Source organism: Pseudophryne corroboree, chromosome 8 (assembly GCF_028390025.1).
Source record: "Pseudophryne corroboree isolate aPseCor3 chromosome 8, aPseCor3.hap2, whole genome shotgun sequence".
Lineage (NCBI taxonomy): Eukaryota > Metazoa > Chordata > Amphibia > Anura > Myobatrachidae > Pseudophryne > Pseudophryne corroboree.
The window spans coordinates 29,414,134-29,431,276 of record NC_086451.1 but is presented as its reverse complement, the minus strand read 5'-3'; the positions used below and the strand labels follow the sequence as shown (position 1 = coordinate 29,431,276).

Below are 17,143 nucleotides of genomic sequence, written 5' to 3'. Positions count from 1 at the left end.
TGTGTGTGCTACCCCACTGCATTTTTTCACATACATACAAGCGCTGTGATACCCTGCAGCTGTTATTGGCAAAAAAAATAATAGACAATTAAAAATATATTGTTCTGTTGTTTACACTACTTCTGTGTATTGTACCCCACTGCATTTCATCACATACATACAATATAAGTGCTGTGATACCCTGCAGTACAAGGTGTCATTAAAAACTAAAAAATATATATTGTTCTATTGTTAGCACTATTTCCTCTGTGTATTCTACCCCACTGTGCTTGTTCGCATATATGTAAGTGCTGTTATACCCTGCAGTGTGAGCTGTCATTAAAAACTAGAAAGTAGTAAAAAAATATAGTTCTATTGTTTGCACTACTTCTTCTGTGTATTGTACCCCACTGCGTTGGTTCGCACACATATAAGCACAATGATTACCAAAAAATATATATTTTTCTATTATTTGCACTACTTCTGTGTATTGTAACCCACTGCATTTGTTCACATACATATAAGCGCTGTTATACGCAGCAGTGTGAGCATTCAGTTGCAAATAAAATAGTAAAAAAAAATATTGTTCTGTTGTTTGTACTACTTATGTGTGTTCGTCAATATGGATAATGATCAATTGAGAGAAGAGAAGGAGCTGCTACCAAATACTTACACTGCAGCTGCTGCCACCAGTAATTACGATACTAGTCCTTCAATGCCATCTACTAAAGCTGATGCCCAAGGGCATACAGGGTTTATGTCAGGGCGTCTGAAATAATAATAAATAACTACCTTTTAAAGTGGTAATGAAAAAAAACACCTCTAATACAGAAAAAGTTTTGTGCAATCATTCTTTTTTTTTTCTTTTTCTTTTATTGTCTCTTTGCCGCTAGACCTCACCTCACTGTCACTTAGCTTACTCAGCCCGCTAGCTCGGTGCAACCTTTGGGCTGAACTGGATTAAACCAATATTGTGAGCAGGGAGGTGGTCAAAATTGAGTGGAAATGACTAGAAATTAAAGTCATTGTGGTTAATAATATTATGGGAACAAAAAAAATACAGATCTAAAACCAAAACATGAAGCTAATACAGATCTAAAACCAAAACATGGGAGATTAGCGCACATCTCTAGTAATTATGCACTACTGAAAGTCCGTTGCAAACATTCCAGGTGATGCTAACAGCATAAGAAAGGAAGAGTAGGAAACCTGATAATGAAGACCTCAGACAGTAATCCATCATCTAGTAAGAGGGTCAACACAATAGTTGGGACTAAAGCTATACAATCAAGCTTTCCATTCAAGCATTCGATCAACCATACTCATGATCGAACGTCCCCAAACTACAGCCGATATTCGCGTACACACCTATACAATTTTACATGTGACATTTGATCTTCTCCCATCCAAACTATCGCAAGAAAATGATTGTACCACCATACACCTTCTCCCGATTCTGGCTACAGTCATGTCAGATGTATACAGAATTACTATAATGGACCGGATTAGGGAGTTTGTTTCATTTCAATCCCCATCCATCATGAGTTTGAGAAGAAGAAAGGCTTGCGCTTCTATTGTTGCTGTTATGGTGACCACACTACAAGCTGTAAAGAAAAAAAAGAGGAGCATGAAGAGCAGCTCCTGGACCAAAGCTTGGTTTCTGAGACGAGACACCTTCTCCCATATGCAATTGGTACAGGAGATCTGGGAGAACAACCCTGAGGACTTCAGGAATTTTCTGCATATGGATGACCCTACCTTCCAAGAGCTTCTTGCACTGGTCACCCCGCACATACACAAACAGGACACCTATTTCTGGAGGCCTATTTCTGCAGAGCAGAGACTGGTGTCTACTCTACGTTACCTGGTTACTGAAGGACTGTTGTGGATCTGAGGTACAGCACAGCTATATTATCTTGAGCCCTGGGACAGATAATACCTGAGAACTGTGAGGCCATCACTCAAGTTCTGCAGGAGCAATACATGAAGGTAAATACAAATTGACAAGACAATATTTTTTTTATAGTAAAAACTTTTATTAACTTAAGAAATGTGTAAAAAAAAAATATATATATACACTTTCTATTAAATATTAATATACATTTTAACTATGTTAAATTATTAAATAGAACTAGAAATAACAAAACCTAAAGCTAATAACAAAACATTTCTATATGAAAACTATGCCCGCTTTTAAACATTGTGATAGTGCATTGTATCAGGGGCTGGTTGGGAGGAAGATGATATTTCCCTAAAACCCATGAAGGACCCACTAACCTGTAGCCACTACTGATGTTGGTGGAGGGTGTGGTCAGGGCAGTAGAGAGCCTGACTGGGCCCAGGTACTATTCAGGGGGTGTGGCCTAATCACAGGAGGTGTGGCTATGCATGTATTTTAAGCACATTCCTGGCTATACTGCAGCACAGCACACAACAGCATGTGCTGGGCTGAGGAGAAGAGTTGCAGCTGCTGCTGCCAGGTAAGGGCCCATCCATATTACCTGGGCCCGGGTAATTAGTACCCTCCCCCTCTCTCGGCACCACTGGGTGTGGTTGCACAGAAGGGGATGGTGTGTGCATTTTAAAGTGGGGATATTGGGGATCTTGGCTGGGTTGATATGCCATTGATTGTGGCATAGAGGCAGTGCAGATAGGCTGGGGGAGTTATTTGTTAACCAGGTATGTTGGTTAAGGGTCCCAACAGTGGCCTGGTAAAAAGCTTCCCAAATAATCCTCTCTGCTTCAGCCCTCCTTGTAGGATCCAGAATCTGTAGCTTTTTGGCTATGGTGCTCCCAATGTGCTTCTTCTCATCCTCATCCATCTCCATGAGCCGATTGGCAGACTCCTGAATCTGCTGAGTCATCAGCTCAGACCTATTCCCAACCTGACATGGCCTTTTACGTCCTCTCCTTGTGCGTGCTTCAGGCAACTGTGAGGCTTGCTGGGTGCTGGCAGTGGGGTAGAGCAGAGGACAGGTGAAGGAAACTCTGGCAGTGGATCTAGTGTCTGTGAGCATTCTTCTTCCACGAGCAAAGAAGGCTGCTAAAAATTCTGAGAAAAAAAAATAAGATTTTACTCACCAGTAAATATATTTCTTTCTAGTAGTCTGTAGTGGATGCTGGGGACTCCGTAAGGACCATGGGGAATAGTCGGGCTCCGCAGGAGACTGGGCACTCTAAAGAAAGATTTAGTACTATCTGGTGTGCACTGGCTCCTCCCTCTATGCCCCTCCTCCAGACCTCAGTTAAGGAAACTGTGCCCGGAAGAGCTGACATTATAAGGAAAGGATTTTGGAATCCAGGGTAAGACTCATACCAGCCACACCAATCACACCGTACAACTTGTGATAACATTAACAGTATGAACAACAAATGAGCATCACTCAATGGATGCCCCATAACATAACCCTTTATTAAGCAATAACTATATACACGTATTGCAGAAAGTCCGCACTTGGGACGGGCGCCCAGCATCCACTACGGGCTATGAGAAATAGATTTTCTCTAACGTCCTAGTGGATGCTGGGGACTCCGTAAGGACCATGGGGAATATACCAAAGCTCCCAAACGGGCGGGAGAGTGCGGATGACTCTGCAGCACCGAATGGGCAAATACAAGGTCCTCCTCAGCCAGGGTATCATACTTGTAGAATTTTGAAAATGTGTTTGAACCCGACCAAGTAGCCGCTCGGCAAAGCTGTAATGCCGAGACCCCTCGGGCAGCTGCCCAAGAAGAGCCTACCTTCCTTGTGGAATGGGCTTTTACAGATTTTGGATGCGGCAATCCCGCCGCAGAATGAGCCTGCTGAATCGTGCTACAGATCCAGCGAGCAATGGTTTGCTTTGAAGCAGAAGCACCCAACTTGTTGGATGCATACAGGATAAACAGCGAGTCAGTCTTCCTGACTCCAGCCGTCCTGGCTACATATATCTTCGAAGCCCTGACTACATCAAGCAACTTGGAGGCCTCCAAGTCACGAGTAGCCGCAGGCACCACAATGGGTTGGTTCAAATGAAAAGAGGACACCACCTTCGGCAGAAATTGCGGTCGAGTCCGCAATTCTGCCCTGTCCATATGGAAAACCAGATAGGGGCTTTTACATGACAAAGCCGCCAATTCTGACACACGCCTAGCCAAAGCTAAGGCCAATAGCATGACCACTTTCCACGTGAGATACTTTAGCTCCACGGTCTTAAGTGGCTCAAACCAGTGAGATGTCAGGAAACTCAACACCACGTTAAGATCCCAAGGTGCCACTGGTGGCACAAAAGGGGGCTGAATATGCAGCACTCCCTTAACAAACGTCTGAACCTCAGGCAGTGAAGCCAGTTCTTTCTGAAAGAAAATGGATAGGGCCGAAATCTGGACCTTTATGGACCCTAATTTTAGGCTTATAGTCACTGCAGACTGTAGGAAGTGCAGGAACCGGCCCAGCTGGAATTCCTCTGTAGGGGCCTTCCTGGCCTCACACCCAAGCAACATATTTTCGCCATATACGGTGATAATGCTTTGCTGTCACGTCCTTCCTAGCTTTTATCAGCGTAGGAATAACTTCCTCCGGAATGCCTTTTTCCGCTAGGATCCTGCGTTCAACCGCCATGCCGTCAAACGCAGCCGCAGTAAGTCTTGGAACAGACAGGGTCCCTGTTGCAACAGGTCCTGTCTGAGAGGTAGAGGCCACGGGTCCTCTGTGAGCATTTCTTGCAGTTCCGGGTACCAAGTCCTTCTTGGCCAATCGAGAACAATTAGTATTGTTCTCACTCCTCTTCGTCTTACGATTCTCAGTACCTTGGGTATGAGAGGAAGAGGAGGAAACACATAGACCGACTGGAACACCCACGGTGTTACCAGTGCGTCCACAGCTATCGCCTGAGGGTCTCTTGACCTGGCGCAATACCTTTGTAGTTTTTTGTTGAGACGGGACGCCATCATGTCTACCTGTGGCAGTTCCCATCGATTTGTAATCTGAGCGAAGACTTCGTGATGAAGTCCCCACTCTCCCAGGTGGAGGTCGTGTCTGCTGAGGAAGTCCGCTTCCCAGTTGTCCACTCCCGGAATGAACACTGCTGACAGTGCTTGCACGTGATTCTCCGCCCACCGAATAATCCTGGTGGCTTCCGCCATCGCGACTCTGCTTCTTGTGCCGCCCTGGCGGTTTACATGAGCCACTGCGGTGATGTTGTCTGACTGAATCAGCACCGGTTGGTTGCGAAGCAGGGGCTCCGTTTGACTCAGGGCGTTGTATATGTCCCTTAGTTCCAGGATATTTATGTGCAGACAAGCCTCCTGACTTGACCACAACCCTTGGAAGTTTCTTCCCTGAGTGACTGCCCCCCACCCTCGGAGGCTCGCATCCGTGGTCACCAGGACCCAGTCCTGTATGCCGAACCTGCGGCCCTCGAGAAGGTGAGCACTCTGCAGCCACCACAGAAGAGACACCCTGGCCCTGGGGGACAGGGTGATCAGCCGATGCATCTGAAGATGCGATCCGGACCACTTGTCCAACAGATCCCATTGAAAGATCCTCGCATGGAACCTGCCGAAGGGAATGGCTTCGTACAATGCCACCATCTTTCCCAGGACTCGCGTGCAGTGATGCACCGACACCTGTTTCGGTTTTAAGAGGTCTCTGACCAGAGTCACTAGTTCTTGAGCCTTCTCCGCCGGGAGAAACACCTTCTTCTGGTCTGTGTCCAGAATCATGCCCAGAAAGGGCAGACGCGTCGTAGGAATCAGCTGCGACTTTGGGATATTCAGAATCCAGCCATGCTGCTGCAACACTTCCTGAGAGTGTGATACGCTGATCTGCAACTGCTCTCTGGATCTCGCCTTTATGAGGAGATCGTCCAAGTATGGGGTAATTGTGACTCCTTGCTTCCGAAGGAGCACCATAATTTCCGCCATTACCTTGGTAAATATTCTCGGTGCCGTGGAGAGCCCAAACGGCAACGTCTGGAATTGGTAATGACAGTCCTGTACCACAAATCTGAGGTACTCCTGATGAGGTGGATAAATGGGGACATGCAAGTAAGCATCCTTGATGTCCAGAGACACCATAAAATCCCCCTCTTGACCGCTCTGAGCGATTCCATTTTGAACTTGAATCTTTTCAGATAAATGTTCAGGGACTTTAAATTCAATATGGGTCTGACCGAACCATCCGGTTTCAGTACCACAAACATTGTGGAATAGTATCCCTTTCCCTGTTGAAGAAGGGGAACCTTTACCACCACCTGCTGGAGAAATAGTTTGTGAATTGCCACTAACACTACTTCCCTTTCTATGGAGGAATCTGGCAGGGCCGATTTGAGGTAACGGTGAGGGGGCATCACTTCGAATTCTAGATTGTATCCCTGAGACACAATCTGTATAGCCCAGGGATCCACCTGTGAGCGAACCCACTGGTGGCTGAAATGTCGGAGACGCGCCCCCACCGCTCCTGGCTCCACCCGTGGAGCCCCAGCGTCATGCGGTGGATTTAGTGGAAGCCGGGGAGGACTTCTGTTCCTGGGAACTAGCTGTAAGGTGCAGCTTTTTTCCTCTACCCCTGCCTCTGGCAAGAAAGGACGCACCTCTGACCTTCTTGCTTCTTTGTGAGCGAAAGGACTGCATTTGGTAATACGGTGCTTTCTTAGGTTGTGAGGGGATATATGGCAAAAAGTTTGACTTCCCAGCAGTAGCTGTGGAAACCAGGTCCGAGAGACCGTCCCCAAACAATTCCTCACCCTTGTAAGGTAACACCTCCATGTGTTTCTTGGAGTCGGCATCACCTGTCCACTGCCGAGTCCACAGGACCCTCCTGGCAGAAACTGACATTGCATTAATTCTAGAGCCCAGTAGGCAAATGTCCCTCTGGGCATCCCTCATATATAGTACAGTGTCTTTTATATGCCCCAGGGTCAGCATAATGGTATCCCTGTCTAAGGTATCCATTCCCTCAGACAGATTATCTGTCCATGCTGCTACAGCACTACACATCCAAGCCTACGCAATTGCCGGCCTCAGTAGAGTACCGGAATGTGTATAAACAGATTTCAGGATACTTTCCTGCTTTCTATCCGCAGGATCCTTTAGGGCGGCCGTATCCTGTGACGGCAGGGCCACCTTCTTAGATAAGCGTGTGAGAGCTTTATCTACCACAGGGGAGGATTCCCAGCGCATCCTGTCCGTTGGCGGGAAGGGGTACGCCATAAGTAACCTTTTGGAAATCAGTGCTTTCTTATCGGGGGAATCCCACGCTTTTTCACATAATTCATTCAACTCATGTGAAGGGGGAAAAGTCACCTCTTGCTTTTTCTCCCCATACATATAAACCCTCTTGTCAGGGACAGGGTCTACCTCTGAAATGTGCAAAACATCCTTCATTGCTAAAATCATGTAGCGGATGGCTTTAGTCATTTTAGGCTGCAATTTTGCATCATCGTCATCGACACTGGAGTCAGAATCCGTGTCGATATCTGTGTCAACCATTTTGGATAGTGGGCGCTTTTGAGACCCTGAGGGCCTCTGCGCTGTAGGATCAGGCATGGGTTGCGACCCTAACTGTCCCAAGGTATCAACTTTATCAAACCTTTTATGTAAGGAGTTTACATTATCATTTAACACCTTCCACATATCCATCCAATCAGGTGTCTGCACCGTTGGTGGCGACACGTCAGTCAACTGCACTTGCTCTGCCTCCACATAGCCCTCTTCGTCAAACATTTCGACACACGAGTACCGACACACCACACACACAGGGGAAGCTCTAAATGAGGACAGGACCCCCACAAGGCCTTTTGGAGAGACAGAGAGAGAGAGTATGCCAGCACACACCCCAGCGCTATATGACCCAGGAATCACACAGTAACTTAGTGTTTACCCAGTAGCTGCTGTATATCTGATTAATGCGCCTAAATTTATGTGCCCCCCCTCTCTTTTTTGTACCCTCTTTCTACCGTGAATCTGCAGGGGAGAGCCTGGGGAGCTTCCTCTCATCGGAGCTGTGGAGAGAAAATGGCCCTGGTGAGTGCTGAGGAAGAAGGCCCCGCCCCCTCAGTGGCGGGCTTCTGTCCCGCGATTTTGTGTAAAATAATGGCGGGGGCTCATGCATATAACAGTGTCCAACTGTATATATGCTGCTTTTGCCATGAGGTACTTAATTGCTGCCCAGGGCGCCCCCCCCTGCGCCCTGCACCCTACAATGACCGGAGTGTGTGGGTTAGTGTGGGCGCAATGGCGCACAGCTGCAGTGCTGTGCGCTACCTCGTATGAAGACAGGAGTCTTCTGCTGCCGATTTGGACGTCTTCTTGCTTAAACCCGCCGGCTTCTGTCTTCTGGGTCTGCGAGGGGGACGGCGGCGCTGCTCCGGGAACGGACGACAAGGTCAGGTCCTGTGTTCAATCCCTCTGGAGCTAATGGTGTCCAGTAGCCTAAGAAGCGCAACCTAGCCGCAGTTAGTAGGTTTGCTTCTCTCCCCTCAGTCCCACGTAGCAGAGTCTGTTGCCAGCAGAAGCTCTCTGAAAATAAAAAATAAAAACCTAACTAAAATACTTTCTTATTAGCAAGCTCAGGAGAGCTCACTAAAAGCACCCAGCTCTGGCCGGGCACAGATTCTAACTGAGGTCTGGAGGAGGGGCATAGAGGGAGGAGCCAGTGCACACCAGATGGTACTAAATCTTTCTTTAGAGTGCCCAGTCTCCTGCAGAGCCCGTCTATTCCCCATGGTCCTTACGGAGTCCCCAGCATCCACTAGGACGTTAGAGAAATAATAATTGTTTTTACATTTTTACTTTTGTCTTTCAATTCCCTGCAACTGTTGAGGAGTGGCAGACTATTGCAAAAGAATTTCATAAACAATGGAATTTTCCAAATTGTGGAGGAGCCATAGACTGCAACACATCCGCATTATGGCCCTCATTCCGAGTTATTCGCTCGTTGCCGAGTTTCGCTATATTGCGATTAGTCGCTTACTGCGCATGCGCTTAGTTATTTTACTCAAAAGTTAGGTATTTTACTCACGGCATAACGAGGATTTTTCATCGTTCTGGTGATCGGAGTGTGATTGACAGGAAGTGGGTGTTTCTGGGCGGAAACTGACCGTTTTCTGGGAGTGTGCGGAAAAACGCTGCCGTTTCTGGGAAAAACGCGGGAGTGGCTGGAGAAACGGGGAAATGTCTGGACGAACGCTGGGTGTGTTTGTGACGTCAAACCAGGAACAAAACTGACTCAACTGATCGCAGTGGCAGAGTAAGTCTCGAGCTACTCAGAAACTGCAAATAAATTTCTATTCGCAATTATGCAAATCTTTCGTTCGCAATTCTGCTAAGCTAAGATTCACTCCCAGTAGGCGGCGGCTTAGCGTGTGCAAAGCTGCTAAAAGCAGCTAGCGAGCGAACAACTCGGAATGAGGGCCTATGCCACCAGCTAGTAGTGGTTCTTTTTTTAATAATCATAAGGGGTTCTTTAGCTTTGTTTTAATGGCCATTGCCAATGCAAGATACAAATTCATCATTGTAGACAGTGGAAAAAATGGGAGGGTGTCCGATGGTGGTGCACTGGAAAAGACCATGTTCCATGAGAAACTGAACTTACCAGAGCCAGAGCGGACACAGAATATATATGGCTTGAACTTTGTGTTTGTGGCTGATGGGGCGTTTGCTGTGTATGCTAATGTTTTCAAACCATACCTACAGAGGGCACTTAATCGAGAACGCAGTGTCTTCATTTACTGGTTGTCTCGAGCTAGGCAAGTGGTTGAGAATACTCTTGGCACACTTAGCAGCAAGTTTTGCATTTTTCATACTGCCGTTATTCTGTGATTAGACAAAATTGACAAGGTAGTTCTGGCGTGTTGTGCAACTATCTACGCCGTAAATCACATTCAACACACGGCACTGTTTCCAGCATGAATGACAGCGAAACTGTTGAGGAGGCCATAGGGATTACACCTGTGGAGACCAATCAAAGCAGAAATCCCAGTGCCCTTGCTACATTGACCAGGGATGAGAATTTGCAGTACTTTAATGGTGTAGAGACACTGTGCCATGGCTGGACGACATGATATAATCTAATGGGGAAGGGGGTATTCAATTGTTTGAAAAGTCAGTTGGGTGTCTGTTTTTTCCTATCTAATAGACAGAAAAAAACAGACACCCAACCAACTTTTCAAACAATTGAATTCCACCCAATGGCTTGCTATCACTTGCTACCTTTACTGTGCAATTCTTGTTTTTTGATGATGTTTTGTTTTAAAATAAAATGTTGAAACGTGTGTTATATTTATTATTTACTGTGTACTTACAACGCCACTAAAGGGAATAACCTCCAGTTCAGGGGTGGGAGACGCAGAACACGCGGCACCTAAGTCCGTAGGTAAATTGGCGATGGAGGGCCTAGGCAACTCCTGGTCCACGGTGAACGACAGGAGGTCAAAGTACCACAACCTGAGCACGTATACTTCATCTGCTCCTGCCCCCGATTTGTTTGATGACTCCCTCTTGTTTTGCTCCTTCTCAAAAACTGTCTTCATATTGGTAGTTTATGCTCGCACCCAGTCAGCATTTGCCATAGGGTAGAATGGCAGGCCGACCTTAACCAACTCCTCCAGCACTACAGCCCTCTTTTGCCTATTAGAAATAGTATTCCAGAGGCAATCCTGGGATCTGGAAGCCTGAATGAAGTCCCCCATGAACTCCACATTTGCCAGACGGGTTACCCAATGTTTTTCATCCACAGCCACATCCGTCATTACTAGTATTGGGACATACACTCACCCCTATGTAGGGTTTGCATGCCACAAACGAGCACGGTAGTCTTCCTACACCCCCCCCCCCCCCCCCAATGACACTCCCATGATACTCCCGTAAGACTCCCAGTGCCTGCCCATCTCCCAGACAGAGCGATACGTTATTGGACGAATCCATCCGCACTTTCAGTCTTAGTCTGTATGCAACGATACAGTGTGCGTGGATATTTGCATGGGATCCGTGTTTAGACTAAGACAACAATTGTACAATACAGGTCTCATTCTGGTGGTTAGTGAGCTGCAGGTCTTGTGGCTAATGCACAGCAGGCTTCTTACCTGGCGTCTAGTCAGTAGCAGATCTTGCTACGGGCGCGCCGCTGCCGTGGCAAGATCCGCTATTGGTGGTGCCCCCCGGTGCTGTGTGGTGCTGTGCAGTGCGCGATGATGACATCGCGCACTGCACGGCATTGTGGGACCTGCACATAGACGCTAGGGGTCATAAATGACTGTTAGTGTCTATGCTGTGCTATGGGAGAGACGTCATGACTTCTCTCCCATAGATCCGAGGTGTGACACCAGCGGCCGAAGACGGAAGACAGCAGCGGACGGGAAACCGGAGTGGGGATGGTATTTTTTCATTTATTTTCTTTTTTGGGGGTGATCGGCGCTACTGTGGGCACAGTACAGGAGGCACAGTACTGGGGCAGAGTACAGGGGGCACAGTACTGGGGGGTACAGCTACAGGGGGGCATAACTGACCACGCCCCTTCTCCAAAGCCACGCCCCTATTTTCCGCCCTGGGCGCCACAAGGCCTAGATCCGGCCCTGTCGGCTAGTGCAGCGGCATATTTATGAATATGCAGTACTCAGTTGCTTCATCAATAGCGGGCCACAGCTGGAAGGGTTCGTTTACCACTTCACCTAGGGCCAGTCTCCGATGATATGTATATGCGTGACCTGGCAAGCTGGTTTCTGCATGCATAGTGAAACTGAGAGCCTGGGCATAGGCTTTCAGTTCCGCTTGGTATAAATAAATAAAAAACAGCCAAAAATTTTAAAAAGTTAGAATTTTTTTTTTATAAATATCATTTAAAATCAAAAATGCTTTATACAAAATTAAATATTTTTTTTCCCATTCATTTCCTTCTGTTACCGTCACCATGAGATGGCTATCACTGAATAATTATTGCGGAAGCTCATGTACAGTCGCAACGCTTGTTAAATAGGCTTCCCCTTGCAAAGCATTACAGTATTACACCCGTTTTCACCATCACTGGGGTTTTCACCCATTAGTAAATGAGCTTCTAAATCCAGTGACCGGCCAGTGGCAAATGAAGGAATTCTAGAGGGGGGTTTCCAAATGCAATCCATAATCTCTCACTCTGCGGAGCAAGTGCAGGAGTCTGGGGGAGCGGTAGAAGAACCTAGTAACGACCCTGAACATTGGTACTTTTTATACATTGGATACTGTATGGAATAGAGTATTATTATTTAACGCTATAGATTGTCTATAGTATAGGCAGTATCAAACATATTTAAACAATATAAATAAGATAAGTGGTCAGGAAAAGGTTAATCATACCATGATAAATAAATAAACATAATAGAACCAGTAGTATACAGAAGTGCACTTTCTAAGCACACATTCTCCCACCTCATGGAAAGGCTTCTGTCTCTTCTCCCTGGCAGCTACCTTCATATTATATACTATTGCTATTGTTATAATTTGAGCCACTTGCCAAGAGGAGGGGGGGGGGGGTTTCCAGGCAACCAGAAACCCCCCCTGCGTTTGCCTATGTCCGGTATAATGCAGAATTCCAATCCAGCGGTTAATGCAATAGCAAACCAATAATCAGGGTCATAGGGAAGGGTGTGGACCAGGGGATCCAGTCTCTAGGTCGACAGTAGCTAGGTTGACAATGTTTAGGTCGACCACTATTGGTCGACAGTAAGTAGGTCGACATTTTTTCTAGTTCGACAGGGACTCATGGTCGACATGTACTAAATCGACATGACAAAAGGTCGACATGAGTTTTTCACTTTTTATTTATTTTTTTGACCTTTTTCATACTTTACGATCCACGTGGACTACAATTGGGAACAGTAACCTGTGCGAGCAAAGTGAGCCATGCGAGGAGACACGGTGTGCTAATTGGGGTTCCCGGTCACTGTACGGAGAAAACCACATCAAAAAACATAAAATACTCATGTCGACCTTTTGACCTAGACCATGTCGACCTAGCATCCCTGTCGACCTAGTTACTATTGACCAATAGTGGTCGACTTAAACATTGTCGACAGAGTTACTGTCGACCCTACATACCACACCCGCGGACCAGTGCCTCCACTCAGAGTGCAGTGCCAAGGGGGCGGCACCCAGGGCCGGTTTCTAGATGCTCTAGGCAAACTGCCCCTGCTCCACCAAATACCCTCAGGCGACCTCATAAACAATTCCATTATCACTACAAATACAGAACTATAAGTAGTATATTATTTATCTTTGCTTAGTCGGTGGACGCTGCGGCCGCTTACGTAACACATGGTGATTCTTATGAGGTTTATACTGAGCCTGGTACAAATCACCATCGGTACCCAGTGTACCTCAGCCTCATCCACTATATATCTGGAAACATGGTCACCGTGTAGCCAGGACTTCAGGAAGGGGGCAGCTAGATGGGCGGTGCAGGAGTGTGGCTCTGCAAAAGCATCTTCATGGTCCCATGGTTCAGTGCGCATCGTGTCATCAAGCCGATGGACCACCCACTTCACTTGGGAAGTGGGCGGCATAGAGACTTGCTATTCTTTCAAGCGTCCAGGAGAGCCATCCAAGATTCAGGAGTCTCGCAGACATTCTGGTTTACCTGCTTCATGTCTTGGGTTTATCCATGAACCAGAAACTGGCTAAGACACTGTTGTGTACCAGACCTTGGTTTTACCCAGGTTACCTCTGCTACACTTGGCTCTATTAGTATCAGTGCTAAGTACAGAAGTAATTGCAAATGGAAGATCCAATCAAAGCTCTTAAACAGGCGCTGATAAGGTGTGTTTAACGAAGCGGCTACTGAAAATATTTATTTATTTATTATTTCTTTATTAACAGTTTCTTATATAGTGCAGCATATTCCATTGCGCTTTACAATTAGAACAACAGTAATAGAACAAAACTGGGTAAAAACAGACAGACATAGAGGTAAGAACTTCAAGGCCCTGCTCGCAAGCTTACAATCTATAGGGAAATAGGCATTGACACACAAGGATAGATGCTACCTATTGCATAATGGTCCACCAGGTTGCAAGGTTCTTAATGGGTTGTATGATATCATCACCCAGCAATGTTTGAAGACAAAATGTGAGGTTATGTGCACTGTACAGAGAGGATGTGATTAGAAAGAGAGCATTAAATGTTATATGGGTGGTCTGTAATTTGATAGGCTTGTCTGAAAAGGTGAGTTTTCAGGGAACGTTTAAAGATTTGGAGACTAGAGGCGAGTCTTATTGTGCGTGGGATGGCATTCCACAGAGTGGGTGAAGCCCGGGTAAAGTCCTGTAATTTTGAGTGGGAACAGGTAATATGTGTGGATGAGAGACGTAGACCTTGTGCAGAGCGGAGAGGTCTGGTAGGGAGAAATTTTTAGTTGAATGAAAAGATGTATGTTGGTGCAGTTTGGTTAATAGCGTTGTATGTAAGTAAATGTATTTTATATTGAATACGATAGAATACCAGTAGCCAATGGAGGGACTGACAGAGCGGATCTGCAGACGATGAACGTCTAGCGAGGAAGATTAGCCTCACAGCTGCATTCAAAATGGATTGTAGTGGTGAGAGCCTATGTTTGGGAAGACCAGTTAGGAGACTATTGCAATAATTAATGCGGGAGATGATGAGTGCATGGCTTACAGTTTTTACAGTGTCTTGTGTAAGATAAGGACGTATTTTGGATATGTTTTTTAGATGCATGCAACATGATTTGGAGACAGATTAAATGTGTGGAACAAAGGACAGTTCAGAGTCAAGGATGACACCTAGGCAGCGAGCTTGTGGGGTAGGGTGGATAGTCACATTGTCAACAGTTATGGAGATATCAGGTTGGTAACTACTCTTGGCTGGCGGGAAAATAATTAATTCTGTTTTGGAAATGTTGAGTTTGAGGTGGCGAGATAACATCCAAGATGAAATAGCAGACAGGCATTCAGCGACACGGACCAATACAGATGATGATAAATCTGGGGAGGATAGGTAGATTTGAGTATCATCAGTGTACAAATTATATTGAAATCCGAAGGAGCTGATTAGTTTACCAATAGATGAGGTATAGATTGAGAAAAGCAGAGGACCTAAGACTGAGCCTTGTGGTACTCCAACTGATAGAGGTAGAGAAGAGGAGGTAGAATCAGAGACGTGAACACTGAAGGAGCGATTAGAGAGGTAGGATGAGAACCAAGTAAGGGCTGTGTCCTGAAGACCTAGGGATTTTAGTGTTTGTATGAGAAGAGAGTGGTCAACAGTGTCAAAAGCAGCAGAGAGATCTAGAAGAATAAGAAGTGTGTAATGGCCTTTAGATCTAGCAGTGACCAGATCGTTTACTACTTTGGTCAGTGCCGTCTCTGTGGAGTGTTGGGCACGAAAGCTTGACTGAAGTGGGTCTAGTAAGTTGTGGGAGTTAAGAAAGTGTGTAAGGCAAGTGTAGGCAAGTCTCTCAAGTAGCTTGGAGGGGCATGGAAGCTGAGAGATGGGACGGTAGTTAGAGAGAGTGTTTGGGTCAGAATTTAGTTTTTTCAGAATGGGAGTAATCACTGCATGCTTAAACAGAGAAGGAAAGATACCAGAAGAGATTTACAGATTTTAGTTATCTGCTCTTTTCATATAATCACTTGCTATTATTGCATTTTTATTGTTAAGATTTTTCTATCTTTATTTTTATATATTAAATGTTTTTTTTAATTTCATTTAAGCTACAAGTCATTGTTTTTAATTATCTTAAATCTATGAAGAGCGCTACTATGGACTGTTGTGGTTTTTTGGTTAAGTACAGATGTGTATCAGAACTTTACCAGTGGTATACAGTAGTTTACTCATGAAGCCTCAAACACATCCTACGTCTAAACATTTCCTGGAGCAACAGACTTATTCCATCCATGTCCTGCTTGTGGCAAGCTTGCATCTTAGAGCCATCCTACAGTGGTCTCCACCTACCACTATTAATAGACTGACCAGACCGTGGCCAACAGCCAACAAGTGTTCATCATCCTCAGTTTCTGCACTATTATTGGTATTACCTGGTGACACTTGGTGGCTAGTGCATAGGAGATCTTTGGGGGTCTATTTGTGAAGCGGTGAAAAGTGTGGAGAAATGAACCAGTGGAGAAGTTGGCCATGGCAACCAATCAGCATTGAAGTAACATTTATAATTTGCATACTATACAATTGTATGGAGCAGCTGATTGGTTGCCATGGGCAACTTCTCCACAGGCTCACTTCTCCACTCTTTTCACTGCTTCATATATCTGCTTCGTATTCATGGACTTGGTAAATTCGGCACTCAGGCACTCCACAAAAAATAATGGAAAACTAGTTTCAGCGATGACAGATACAATGGGAAAATCTCACCATATGTAATTATTGTGAATAAAAATCTATTTATTCAGCAAACCTATAACACTCACTGCTTTCCGGGCTGGACGGCGGCTACCGCGATCGGGAAGCAGTCAGAAACATCTTCAGCGCATGTGTGCAGTACTAGCAAATGGCCGCGGGAGGGCTGCTGCAGATACCCAGCGGCAGCAGCTCCTCCCATGTGCCTTTGCGAAGTTGTGAGTCACAATTCGCGGTTCCTTCTCCAGCAGGCTGCAGCCACCAAGTCCAGCTGCGCAAAACTGCAAAAAGCCATAAAAAGCAGGGGCAGCCGAGGCTGCCTGTAACTCTTACGTAAGTCAGCCTGTAATGTAATGCTGCATTTAGATCGCAAATGCCGGATCCTACCCGGTAAGAGAAACGTGTCCTTACCGGGTGGGATCCGGCATTTGCGCTCCGTTGCAGGCTTTCCGACCCGGCAATATACCGGGTCGGTTGCCATAACAACGGAGCGCGCAGCAGCAGCAGGGGCGGGGGTGGAGGCGGCGTCGGGAGATGAGCTCATCTCCTGCGCCGCCTCTCCCTATCTTGGGAATGGGAACCGTGTCGCATTGACAAGGCTCCCATTCACACCGCACCTGACCCGGTAATCAACCCGGGTAAAACCCTTCTTTTTTACCGGGTTGATTTACCGGGTCAGGCGACCCGCTAAATCGGCCAGTGTGCTTTCACATCGCACACTGACCCGGGTCGACACGGCAATATGCCGTGTCGGTACCGGGTTATTTGTGCGATGTGAAAGGGGTATAAGTGATGGGAGAGGGGTGCTGTGCTGTGAGGGGAGAGGGTTGCTGTCCTGTTAGGG

General features: G+C 46.3%; 1 long non-coding RNA gene across 1 annotated transcript in view; it reads right to left on the bottom strand.

Annotated features, from left to right (window-relative positions):
• Positions 1 to 2,116: 2,116 nt before the first annotated feature.
• LOC134947446 (uncharacterized) overlaps positions 2,117 to 17,143 on the bottom strand; it is a 148,200-nt gene continuing 133,173 nt past the window's right edge. Inside the window, exon 3 of the long non-coding RNA XR_010182555.1 lies at positions 2,117 to 3,031. This is a non-coding gene — a long non-coding RNA (uncharacterized LOC134947446). The remainder of the gene's footprint in view (positions 3,032 to 17,143) is intronic.